This window comes from Magnolia sinica, chromosome 2, assembly GCF_029962835.1.
Source record: "Magnolia sinica isolate HGM2019 chromosome 2, MsV1, whole genome shotgun sequence".
Taxonomy (NCBI): Eukaryota; Viridiplantae; Streptophyta; class Magnoliopsida; order Magnoliales; family Magnoliaceae; genus Magnolia; species Magnolia sinica.
This window is the reverse complement of record NC_080574.1, coordinates 8265717-8278735: the sequence shown is the minus strand read 5'-3', so window position 1 is coordinate 8278735 and position 13019 is coordinate 8265717. Positions and strand designations below refer to the sequence as shown.

The 13019-nt window shown below is 36.1% G+C and overlaps 2 long non-coding RNA genes across 7 annotated transcripts; both read right to left on the bottom strand.

The window, feature by feature from the left end:
• Positions 1 to 2415: 2415 nt before the first annotated feature.
• Positions 2416 to 6281, bottom strand: LOC131233728 (uncharacterized). 4 transcript variants are annotated; one of them, XR_009165338.1, is made up of 6 exons: positions 6017 to 6281; positions 5519 to 5632; positions 4149 to 4688; positions 3477 to 3567; positions 2726 to 2817; positions 2416 to 2641 (listed from the first exon to the last, which is right to left on the bottom strand). It is a non-coding gene; the product is annotated as an uncharacterized LOC131233728 (long non-coding RNA). The 4 variants fall into 4 exon arrangements; XR_009165336.1 differs by having other exon boundaries at positions 4202 to 4688; XR_009165342.1 differs by lacking the exon at positions 4149 to 4688 and having other exon boundaries at positions 2726 to 2851; positions 6017 to 6276.
• A 3419-nt stretch (positions 6282 to 9700) lies between these two features.
• Positions 9701 to 11619, bottom strand: LOC131226136 (uncharacterized). Of its 3 annotated transcripts, none has more exons than XR_009161652.1 (4): positions 11431 to 11619; positions 11038 to 11210; positions 9918 to 10314; positions 9701 to 9799 (listed from the first exon to the last, which is right to left on the bottom strand). It is a non-coding gene; the product is annotated as an uncharacterized LOC131226136 (long non-coding RNA). The 3 variants fall into 3 exon arrangements; XR_009161653.1 differs by having other exon boundaries at positions 9918 to 10085; positions 11431 to 11616; XR_009161654.1 differs by lacking the exon at positions 9918 to 10314 and having other exon boundaries at positions 9707 to 9799; positions 11431 to 11612.
• Between the last annotated feature and the right edge of the window lie 1400 nt (positions 11620 to 13019).

Sequence of the window (13019 nt, the reverse complement as noted above, 5' to 3'; positions counted from 1 at the left end):
AAGTAAAGAGTTTCAACCCCATCCCTCTAGATGTTGTCCTTACTACCTCTCTCGTTAGAGGTTTAGTAAAAGGATCAGCCAAGTTATTACTTGACTTTACATATGACATCGCAATGATTCCATATTGAATCAATTATCTTACATAGTCATGTCGCAAACTTATGTGCCTGGACTTCCCATTATAGGTACCACTATAGGCTCTTGCTGGTGTAGCTTCACTTCACAATGAAGTGAAACAGCCGGTATAGGCTTCATATAAAATGAGATTTCTAAAAGAAGATCCCTTAACCACTCAGCCTCTTTGCCTTTAGCAGCTAAAGCTATGAACTCAGATTCCATAGTTGAGTGCGCTATGCAAGTTTATTTTTTGGATCCCCAAGATACAGCTGCACCTCCTAGGGTGAATATTCACCCTGTAGTGGACTTGTTGTCCCCTGCACTCGATATCTAACTTGCATCGATATATCCTTCCAACACTGCTGAAAATTCTGAGTAAAATAGCCCTAGTTTTTTTTGTTTCTTTAAGATAATCTAGAACTCTACTAATTGCTTTCCAATGTTCAACACTTGGATTACTTGTAAACGTACTTAGTTTACTCACAGCGTATGCTATATCTGGTCTTGTGCATTGTATTGCATACACAAGACTACCTATAGCACTAGCATACTCTAGTTGTGCAACTGCTCTTCCACTGTTTTCTTTTAACTTGATACTTGGATCAAACGGGGTCTTTGTCTCTTTAATTTTCAAGTGATTAAACTTGTTTATTATTTTCTCAATATAACGAGACTGGCATAATGCAAAACCCCTATTATGTTTTTTAACTTTAATACCTATTATGGTATCCACTTGTCCAAGATCTTTCATTTTGAAAACTGAAGAGGAAAACTTTTTGGTTTTAGTTACACCTTCCATTTTATTACTGATTATTAACATATTATCTACATATAAGCATATGATTACAACATAATCATTACATACTTTTGAATATATGCATTTATCAGCAATATTGTGTTCAAAACCATAAGATAGAACTTTAGAATCAAATTTATCATGCCACTGTTTTGGTGCTTGCTTTAATCCATACAAAGACTTAACAAGTCTACATACTTTTTTTTCATTTCTTGGTAGAACAAACCTTTCTAGTTGCTCCATATAAACCTCCTCATCGAGATCACTATTCAGGAATGTTATCTTCACGTCCATTTGATGGATATGAAGATGATGTATGGATGCAAGAGTGAATAAGATCCTAATCGATGTTATTTGAGCTACTGGTGAATAAGTGTCAAAATAATCAATTCCTTTTTTCTGTCAAAAACCCTTAGCAACTAATCTTTCTTTAAAAGTTTAAATTGTACTATCCGTGTGATATTTTTTTCTTAAATACCCACTTACAACCTATTGGTTTAGAACCTGGAGGTAGATCTACCAATTCCCATGTTTGGTTAGATATTATAGAATCCATTTCATCATTAATGACTTCTTTCCAAAAAACGAAGTCTCTTGAAGACATAACTTTACTAAAGGTTTTAGGTTCATCTTCTATAGTCAAAAACCATATGTATTTTCCTAATTACCTTCTCTCTATCACCCTCAACTAGATGAAAAGAGAGTCGTTGAGAGTCTATTTGATCAGGATCAAGACTCTTTTCTACTCTTGCTCTTTGACTCCTACGACGTTCACTGGGAGTTTTCTCTTTTATTTGTGTTTCTTTTATATTTTCATTAGGAGATTGAATCTCAACATTCTTTTTCTCCGTGAATACAGAATTCTCAAAGAACTCTACATCTCTAGACTCTATAATTCCATTGGAGTATAAGTCTAGAAGTCTATAGGCCTTACTATATTGTGCATATCCTACAAGGATGCACTTGATAGCTCTTGGTCCTAATTTAGTTCTTTTAGGTTCTGGAGTTCTGCAATATGCAAGACACCCCCACACTCTAAGATACCCTCACTACCAGAAAACTGGGAAAAGGCTACGGATAAAAGCCGTAGCTAAAGACATATGACTACGGTTAAAGTCCGTAGCATGACCGTAGCCATTGGTACCGTAGCCATAGGTCTTAAAGCTATGGCTACAGATTTAATCCGTAGCAATAGAGATAATAACTACGGATTAAAGCCGTAGCCATACTTTCCATAGCTCTAAAGGACATATAGCTACGGCTTATATCTGTAGCTATAAGTACAACGAGAACCGTACCAATAGGTTGAAATTAGCAACAGCTACGGTTTCTAGAGAAAGCGCTACGGTTAAGAGCCGTAGCTACTGACTATATATATATATATATATATATATATATATATCTATATATATATAGTGGTATATCTTACCATTGTAGTACATGCCCTGATAGATCAACTCATATAAGCTAATACAGATAAATAATTCATGGCTGAATCATTCATTCATTCATTTTAATCCGTTTACAAAAGTACAATACCAACATAATAGTTATATGTCTATTTAAAGTTCTCATTGATAGCAAGATACAATGCCTTCTCGCAGCCAAATAGCTTATTGACAATCGCAAGCGAGAACTCCATGGATGTGCCTCTACTGGTTATTAATTTTCCATCAACTAACACCCTATCCTCAGCTTCGCTTTGATCCGAAAGCTTACTGCACATGGCTGAAAATCAATTTTATCATACAAACAATGTAGTCATATGAAAAAGCTATGCCCCGAAACACATGAGATGTGAAGTTTAAATACCTAACACTGAAGATAGTAACTGGTTTCTCACCAAAAAGAAGCGTCTTAGAGTCCTTCACCTTGAGCTCATGATCTTCTATTGGCCATGGACACTATCATCCACCACAAGATAGTAAGAAACAACACCTTCACATACACACGCATGTTTATTTTATCAGTTACACACACATGCATTGATGAAAAAAACTTGGAACATGGAAAAATGCTCCAACATCTTTGACAGACACAAACCTGCCCTAAATCACTAATTATGCCACTACATCTTAAGATGTATCATCAAATCAAAACAAAAATCCAAAAGGAAGGCTTGGCCTTCCAATGATCTTCAAATTTGTGATGGAAGGTGGGATGTCTCTGATTTGGATGCATATGGATGTTACTACACTTGAATTTTAGAGTTACTTTACCTGAAGTCAATCCCCCTCATCATTCATTTAAAGCCATCATTTTTCAGAGAGCAGAGAACAAAAGAGTTCCCCGTCTCTAGTTTTTCAGCTACAATCTCAAGCCATGAGATGGTTTACTCTTCACGACAGTCATATTATGCTTAGATATACGAAACACCAGTTCTTACTGGTAAGTAAAGACTCAATACCTCCCAATAACTTATAGAAGCATAATGTATAACGGGTTCATATCATTACAGACAAAATGACACTTCAGTTATACCTCAACTCATTCGGTAAATGTCAAATCACTCGAAGTACAGCTGAAAAAGTCATGAAGTCTTCATTTCAATTAAACAACTTACACTTTGGGAGGAGATGAAGATCTATTATACTCCAGAATCTCTGAATATATCCATGCAATAAGGATAGGAGTAATGCAAGCAAAAAGGAAACCTGAAACAATCAAAATTAAGCATATCAGAATAAAATGTTTAAAAAAAATGAAAAACTGGTGCAGTAAAAAATTCTCATGTACACAACATTGGTGGTTAACTCAGAAAATTTTCCCTAGTATGAGGTGGACTATCATAAATACTCTTGCCTGATAATGAACTTCGTCCTATGAAAACTCTGCCCAAATTCCAAAATAAGTAGAGTGGCCATTTATGTTATTGGTAATCCTATGATGATATACTAGAAGGAAAGAGAGAAACTATTTTTTTCTTTCCTCTTTTTTTTTTTTTTCTCTAAAAATATCACCATTCCATGTTGGATAGTTACTAAACAAGTGAACCTTTTTTTTTTTTTTTACTGTTCATTTCAAAGAAAAAAAAATTGTACTACTCTATGCTAACTTGTAATAGTTATCATTTGGAATTATATCAAAAAAAGGTAAGTAATTAGTAGTGCAAAAATTGTAAACAAGAAAGAGAGTAAGTTTCATGATAAATTGATTGCTTGCCAATCCCTGCCAATCAATAGCACTAGCCTAACAATTTATTTGAAAAGAGACCAATCTCCATCTCATAGATCACCTATAAAGCAGGCATATTTATCAGGGCTCCAGCATAAAAACAGAGGATTATACCAGACTGCGATTTGTATACCAAAATTTCAGCCTTGCTGCTAGAAACAATAGATCTCTTCAACTCACAAAGCCGAAGATAGCATAGGCAAGCCACTTCGACCTTCCGACACAACAGCGTGCATCCGCATGTATCAAGTCATCTCCAATTATAATCTAGACATTATCACCATATTCATCTCTAAAAATGTACATATGGTAGTCAGCACCATCCTGGCCTTATAACAGATTATCAAAACATGGCCTCCATCCTATTTAGATCTGTTAGTCACAGAATTGGATGCATTTGCAATTCCACTAGCACTCAAAGATCCGAACTCCATCAATTGTTTATCAATCTCATTTTTAATAAAACAATTGGAGAAAAAAAAAAAAACATTGATTCCAATATTAGACCCAAACCTTAGAAAGAAAAATAAATAAATAAACCACAAGCTCTGACACATTCAATCTAAAAATCAAACCTTTTCTTGGTTTAAAACTTCAATTCCTAGCAAACAAAATTAAACAAAAGAAAGAACAAACCCAAGATTTCAGCATTAAATTCAAATTAAAAGCTTATAATATAATATTAAAAAATGATTTATATCACAGGTGCAACCCAAAAACCAAACCCTTTCCATATTTTCAGCTTAATTTCCATGCAATAAAAAATCAAACATAAAAAAAAAAAAAAAAATTAAAAAAAAAAACAAAAACCTATAATTTATACATCAAATTTACTTCATACATGGATGAAAAAAATGCTCTTTATCATCATCAAAATTGTTCTTCATCGATTGATGAAATCGTAAATATTGAGTGCCTTTATCAAGCACCACATTAGCACGAGAGACGAATTTCATTAGCTAAACTGCAACTGGTTGTAGGAGATCATTTACACCTATAGATTCTAGAAAATTGAGGCACATCAAGTGCTCAAATAGACCACATCACATAAAGCAGCGGGGATTGAACTTGGGTTTGCTAAGTTGCTTAGGAAGATATCTAGAAACAGGAGAAGAAAAGACATAGCATGGAATATTTCTATAGATAAATAAAGTCTCTACAGATGAAGCCAGAAAGCAATATTATTGTCAACATGTAAATATATAGATTTAAGCATATCAAATCTATGCAATATGTCATGAATACTGGCTGAGAGTGAGCATTGATTACACTTCCAAACATAAGAAAAAAAAAGTGTGCACATCTTTATAGATACAACATGCTAAGTAGAACACTGCAAGTACAAACAGGATTTATCAGAGACCGTAAAAAGGAGAGACATAAATAATTCAACACAGCATTATGAAGCAGCTAGCAGATAAACAATCAAACCTTTAGCTTTGGCTCATGAACAGTTAAGTATGCATTATCATAGATGGTTACAATATCCTCTTCCTTTCGAGACAGCTCCTTGTTCAAAGGCCTTTTTCGAACCTGGCATGCAAACTGGAACAACATGTAGAAATCATTGGGATTCTGAATAAGCAGGAGCAGCAACTACTTCAGATTGCATCAGCGGAACAGTTGCATGCACAACATATCAGATTTTGCTCACAAATGACAATTTCAATAAATTTGGCACGCACTCTCAAATATTCAAAACATAAAAAAACCACTAATGAGTTGGCATTACAGTTTGTGATGGTGCAGTGCAGATAAAAGCTATGATGCAGAAAGAAAAAATCCATGATTTCAAGAGTTAATTCAAAATCAAGACTGCTTTCTTGTATGAAACCATAATGTTAAGTGTCAATACAATGGATCCCAATAAAAATTTAGCAAGTAGGTAGCATATGAGCACCACCAAGTTTTCTGGATCAAAACATTTACCATGCTTAGCGGACAAACGTCTCAGATTGTGAGTGGCTGGTAGTAAAGAATGGAAGCAACATACCACAACTTTTATCTAATCTTCACCAGGTTGCTCTCCTTTGAACCAGCCTCTTTTACACTAGTTGATGATCTAACTAAGGCAGCAACTTGGCTTCTTTGTTGCCTGCTAGTCGTTGTATCAAAGTCGTTATCGAACCCCTTGGTAACAGGAGGCATGAAAGGTGATGGCTCAAAGGGTTCTGACATAACATGCTGCAAAGAGGAAAATGACATTGTTTTTTTTATTTATTTATTTAAAAAGAAAAAAAATAGAGAGAGAGAGAGAGAGAGAGAGAGAGAGAGAGAGAGAGAGAGAGAGAGAGAAGAAATAACATGGAATGAAAAGAGAAAATCATGTTTATATTATGATTTTCATACTAGAATTTATCCAAGAGTGTGATTAGGAATAGGAATTCCATCTCACTTAACCATTATGTAATAGGTCAAATCATTAGATTGCCTGCATCAGTATGGATCACCTACCATATGGTATGCTCGAATACCCATCACTGTCAACCACTGCAAGTAGAAGCACTTATAACTTATAGGGGTCTCTGCAAGCATTGAAGCATTTCTCTAAAAAATTGAGAGTTAGCTCTTGCATACATCTGCATACAGTCACTAGGTGGTTGTTCTTGGCATTGTCATGGCCTTGGATTGATCTCAACATGCAAAAGAGAGTCAGCTCTTGGATTATTTTGTGTGTATTAAAGTTGTATGTAAAATAAAATGGAAGACAAGGACACAACTCACCTTAACGCCCTTTTCCCTCCTTGAGCATCGTGGTTGGCTTCATCAAATCAAAGTCCTAAGACATGGGCTCCACTCATAGCGAAGAAAGATAATGAAATTTCATTGAAACCACAAAATAGCGAAGAAAGCACAACATCGCATAGGAGGTGACTCTCTTGTTACCAACCTGAGAAAAAAGAAAACTAGAAAAATAAAAGGACCCTGCTACAGACAAAACATTAGCTGAAAGTCACCAAAATCTCCATCCCAATCCCCCAAAAGGCCAGCCACGGAAATCAGGACTTGCAAGGGCCCAATCACGGCAGCCACCTAAAGAGGTTTCCACTCCTTTCCTACAGAGATCATGACTTTGATAAACCCTTTTCTACAAAATATCCATCCCTTCCTCCCTCCCTATGGAAGCGTGTCAAGCATCATCAAAACCCCCCGCATTCTTATCCTCCCTATCTCTTTCATCCATAAGAAGAAGAAAAAAAAAAAGAAAAAAAGAAAGCATCTTCTGGTGGAGCATGGCGATGTGAAGAGAATTTGTGACAGGTTTGGGAAGTGGCTCATGGTGATGAGAATTGCAACTATGAAGAGAATTTCAAACAATGCCGACATAGAAACAGCCACCACTACTGAAAACTCTACTGCTTTTGGACGGCCAGCCTCTAGTTCATTCAAGACACATGTTGCAAGGAAATTGAAATTAGATAAGAATAAAGTGTTTGGGTGTTCATTCGAGACACGCACGCCGCGTTTATCCTTTGCCACTGCCAAAGGACATCCCAAAACCTGTCTGGCGATATCCAATGTCTTACATCAGTTTCTGTTTCTGGGCACTTCAGGTACACAAAACCATCTGAATCTGTGTTTTTTAGAACAAGGAACTAAGGTGTTGTTTGGAATTCCTTGAAATACAGGAAGACCCATTCATCTAGAAAATTTTTAAAATATATATTGATAAAGTGCTTCAAACCCTGGAGAATCAGACTATAACGAAATATTCCTAAACTCGAATACTTAGGCCCTTAACAATTTTCTTCTTAAAATGTAGAATTTTCACTTAAAAGGTTCAATATTCAAAATGTTCTTTTTGCTCCTCAGGGCCAATACCAGAATGATCTGAGGGGCCAGGAATTTGATAACCAGACACCAGATCTCCCAATGATCACTGGTGAATACATACTAGAATACGTCTTCTAGATCGACGTTGACCACTCGAAATGGTTGGACCTGCCGGTTCTCTTCAGTATGACAATCATCTACCACCTCTTATTCTTCATTATGATCAAGATCAGCGAGGATGTGACTCCTTGGATAAGGAGCTACATTGCAAGGAGAAGACTGCAACAGAAGAAAAGCACCAAACCAGGAACACCCGCTGTTCCCAATCGCCTCACTCAATCGCCTTCCCTCAAAACTTACGTCAACAACTAGGACAATGGACCGTAGTGGAAATTGGAACCCAGATCAAATTTTCAACAGCTATATAAGAACAGTAAGATTTTATAGCAATATTAATTCCACTTAACCAATCAAAGTTGATACAACAACATCCTAAACCTTTGCCATGTTGGCATGTTTGGCTGCAACTAGAAATGTGTACTAAGTTACAAATAAAACCACATTTTATTACATGATTGAATAAGTTGCTACTGGGTTAAAAATATGCCTCATCATCAATTCACAGCAAGAGAAATGGAAGTTATGTAGTCCGTGGTCACCATCATACATGTGCTACTGTGTGAATGGACAGTAGCCCAAAAACTATGTTGCTTGAAACTTTTTTTCCCTTCAAAGATGAACAAATTATAGGCAATAGCCAAAAGAAAAAGACAGAAAAACAGAAACCAATAAACAGAAAAATGCGAACATCAAGGCTTCAAACCCAACCCATAGAAGATGAAGGAGCCCACTCCTTCATGGACAGAAGCACTCCCCCCAACTGAACCCTTTTATCTTTAAAAGAGTGCAAGTTTCTCTAAGACCAGATAGCCCACTGGGCAGGCAAAAGAAACAGTCTCCATCTCTTCTATGCTAATTGAAACTATCCAAACAATATGCTCATTATGAGTTTTCTAGTTGAATGTAAACCACTTCACTTCTCTTTTCTTGGTTTCTCTCTTTTTATCTCGACTTTGTTTTAATGATTTGTTTGCAGGCCATTGAATGGATGGCCATTGCAGTCCATTTGACTTCATTTTTGGGCTATGGTCCACTGAATAAGTTATCCAAATCACCCTTGTTTGATGACTAAATATTACAAGAACCTACCTACTCTATTTCTTTCAAAAGTAGCAATTTCCACTGCAGTTCTTATATCAATTATATCACTCTTCACACCCATCAAGATGAGAGAAGAAACAATGTACATTCCATGAATGAAGAACAATCTCATTTCTCCAAGATAAGAGATCTTTCATTTGTAATACATGTTTTGTAATGGGTAATTAGAAAAACGAGAAAACCCAAATATAGTCCAATTCATTTTTCAGATGTGATGAAAAACAAAAATACCCATAAGCAAGGTTTTCAATATATATATATATATATATATATATATATATATATATATATATATATATATATATATATATAACACCAATATGCACAGAAAAATGAAGAAACTATCCAAAATTCCACATTACCAGGCCCCTGAAGACCAGATAGCTGCACTAGTGCCAATAGTAAAATATAAGAAGAGAATGCAAAGGAATTAAAGGAACTAAACACTACTGGGACCAGTAAAGATTCCAATAATGTCTAGAAAGGATAAAAAGATGAGAAAAGAGAACTAGATTTAGCATGCAATCATAATTGAGTTTCAGTTTTATCATGGGACCCGTTATGCCATATTTTACGCAACAAAACAGAATGTAGAAGTAGCAGTATAATAATCAGTGATCAAGTGAAATAGACCATTGATAAAATCTGCTTTAGAACATGAGATACCACTACATCCACAGGTTGGATGTCAGCAACAGCAGCCCCAGGCTCCCCATGCTGCAAAAGGAAATACATGTCATTACACCAACCAATCAGCAGGATGATTTCAACCAATTGGAATGATCTAACACAAAGCAAAGCCTGTAGTGTGAGAAATATTTTCAAGTCAAAGAACCAATTTATGAAAGCCATAGTGGTGCATGTTGATGCATAAATTCTGAAGTCCTATTCTCAAGTAGCCATCGCAGGGTCCCAAGAAATTATATTCTAGTGGTTGAGATACATATAAAGATCGATAATCATTGGAAGATCTTCATTCAGGTTGCTTGATCATTAAAGGTACCTGAAATGGATTAAACTGTAATTAAGATAGCAAGAAAATGAGATTATTTAACAACTTACGATTCCAAGACCTACCTCCATTTTTCTTGAGCCTAAACGATCTGATGCGACCTGGCCTAGAAGTGTACAAACAGAGAGGGCGACACCCATCATTCCCACCATTTCAGATGCATACTTTGCTTCTGCAGTAACATCAGAAAGAGAAAGACCAGCAGCAGCTGCTTCCCTTGCTACTTTCCATTCACAAAGTAAACATTTACTACACTAAGTTGAAAATGAAAGGAACATAGAGGTAAGTTCATTTTAATCATTCCTAGAATCATTGCCTGTCCCAACCACTTAAAAACAGTTGCTGCAAATAGGTATTAAGCAATTCCAACGAATCATAGATGCCAGGCAAATGTCATCAGAAAGGAAAAAACCAAAAATCATTGAGCTCAATTAGTTTCTTTCATGATAGACATGTTCACTAACATCTTGACCATTGAAAATAAGGCAGACGTGATATTGGACAGGAATTTAGGAAGACAAGACCCCTCTTTGAATCACAAAAGGGGAAAGTTTCCTCAGCACCTTCCATCGAGGAAAAACATGGCTACACACAGTACTCAAACGATGAGGAAATAGCGTCAAACTAACATAGAAGCATCTCAGAACACAAAAAAAAAAAAAAAGTTTTTTAATCAGTACACAATACAAGGGCGTTGAGCTTGCATATTTTGAAGCTTCACTCAAACTCAACCCAGGAATTCCGTAGTTTCAACTTCTGGTATTCAATGTGGTTCTGGTTCATGAACAAACAATCTATACCATTCAGTTCCATTGAAATTTTTAAGAAAGATTTTATGCAAAAAATTTGAGAACTTTATTGACTAAAGGATATACAGCCACCATAATGTATAGAATCATAGTAACACCATACTATGAGGCTTAGACAAGGAAAGAAACATTACCAAGACCCTGAAGACCAGATAACAACATAGTAGAGCTCTTCCCCTGTGCTACTATAAGCCCATCTGTCAGTAGAAGAGAATGTCTGACGATCTCATTTCTGATGAGTCACCTTCATATTCTTTCTTCCCAACAATCATTGTACTGCCTCCACAATTTATGAATAAGGAATAATCTGTAAATATTATAGCACCAAATTCCTTCAATATTAAAGCCCCCAATATCTAAAATCCCCAAATCCCCAATTTTCAAAATCCACAACTCCCCAATTCCTAAGATTCACAAACCCTCAAATCCTCCATGGGTGAAAGAGAAATGAAAAAACACACAGAGAGAGAGAGAGTGCCAAAGTAAGAAAGAGAGGGGAGGAGGTAAGGACGGGCATTCTTACGTACTAAGGATTCTGAGAGAGGGATTGGAGTTGCTAGTTAAGCTTCTGCAGATTGTTGTTAGCATTCGATTCTTTCTTCACCGCATGGAGAAAGCATCTCCTCCTGTCCAGACTACTATTAGCATGAGATGGAGAGAGGGAGGGAGGGAGGGAGGGAGAGGAATAGAGAAAGCTTACAGCCCGTGAGAATGAAAAAAATAAAAATAAAAAATTTGCGGGCTCCTTTTGGGTACGGATTGGGGATTACACTCATCGGACGGAACTAGGTACGGGCGTTCCAACCGTTGGTTCTGTGGGCCCACAGTGATGCATGTGGTTTATCCACGCTGTCCATTAATTTTCAAAGTTCATTTTGGGACATGATATCAATATTTATGAAGATCGAAGGCCCAGTTGGACCACACCACTCCCAAGAAAGATTTAATGGTAGGCGTTTAATCTCCAATATTTCTTACCATGTGGTTCACTTGAGCCTTGATCTGCCTCCTTTTTTGGATGCATTTATTAAAATGAGCTTTCAAAATGGATAAACGTTTAGATAAAAATATATACATTGCAGTGGGCCCATGGAGCCCCTTACGCTCCAGCCAAGACTAGATGGGGTTAGGAGCTTTAGCTACGGATTTAAGCCGTAGTAATTTTACTACGGTTTATATCCGTAGCTGAAAGTCATTATAATCCGTAGCCTTTACTCGTTTTTTTGGTAGTGCCTATGTGTGGTTTTCTTCCTTTCCATATTTCGTATGGAGAGGTCTTGGTTTTCTTAGATGAAATTCGGTTTAAAAAATGACACGCAGCCAACAGTGCTTCTCCTCATAGGTTTAATGGCAACTGTGCTTGTATTAGCATTGAGTTGAACATTTCTACTAACGTTCTATTTTTTCTCTCTGCTACACCATTTTGTTGTGGTGTATAAGGTGTTGTACACTGATGTATTATGCCGTGTTCTTCACAATAGTTAGAAAATTCATTAGAGAAATATTCTCCTCCTTGGTCACTACGAAGGATTTTAATATTTTTATCTAATTGATTTTCTACTTCAACTTTATAGATCTTGAATGCATTAAATGCTTCATCTTTTGATTTTAACAGATATATATATATATATATATATATATATATATATATATATATATATACATATCTCGAACAATCATCTATAAATGTTATAAAGTACCTTTTACCTCCACGGGTAAGAACGTCATTTAGTTCACATATGTCAGTATACACTAGGTCTAATATTTGAGATGATCTCTCAACGCTAGGGAATGGTTTTTTGATTATTTTAGACCGTATGCATACTTCACATTTATCTTTGTCACTATCATTGTATGATATTAGGCCGTTCTTAGCCATGAGTTTTATGGTACTGTAGCCAATATGGGCTAGTCTATCATGCCATAACGTTACAGACTCAATCATGTAAGCAGAAGAATTCTTTTCATTTAAAGAGAGTTTGATCATCCCATTACAAGCGTATCCCTTACCCACAAAGTTTTCATTACTAGACAAGATCAGCTTCCTGATTCAAACACAACCCTAATCTAAGGCTTGCTTAAGAGATCCCCTGAGACAAGATTCCTTCTTATGTCT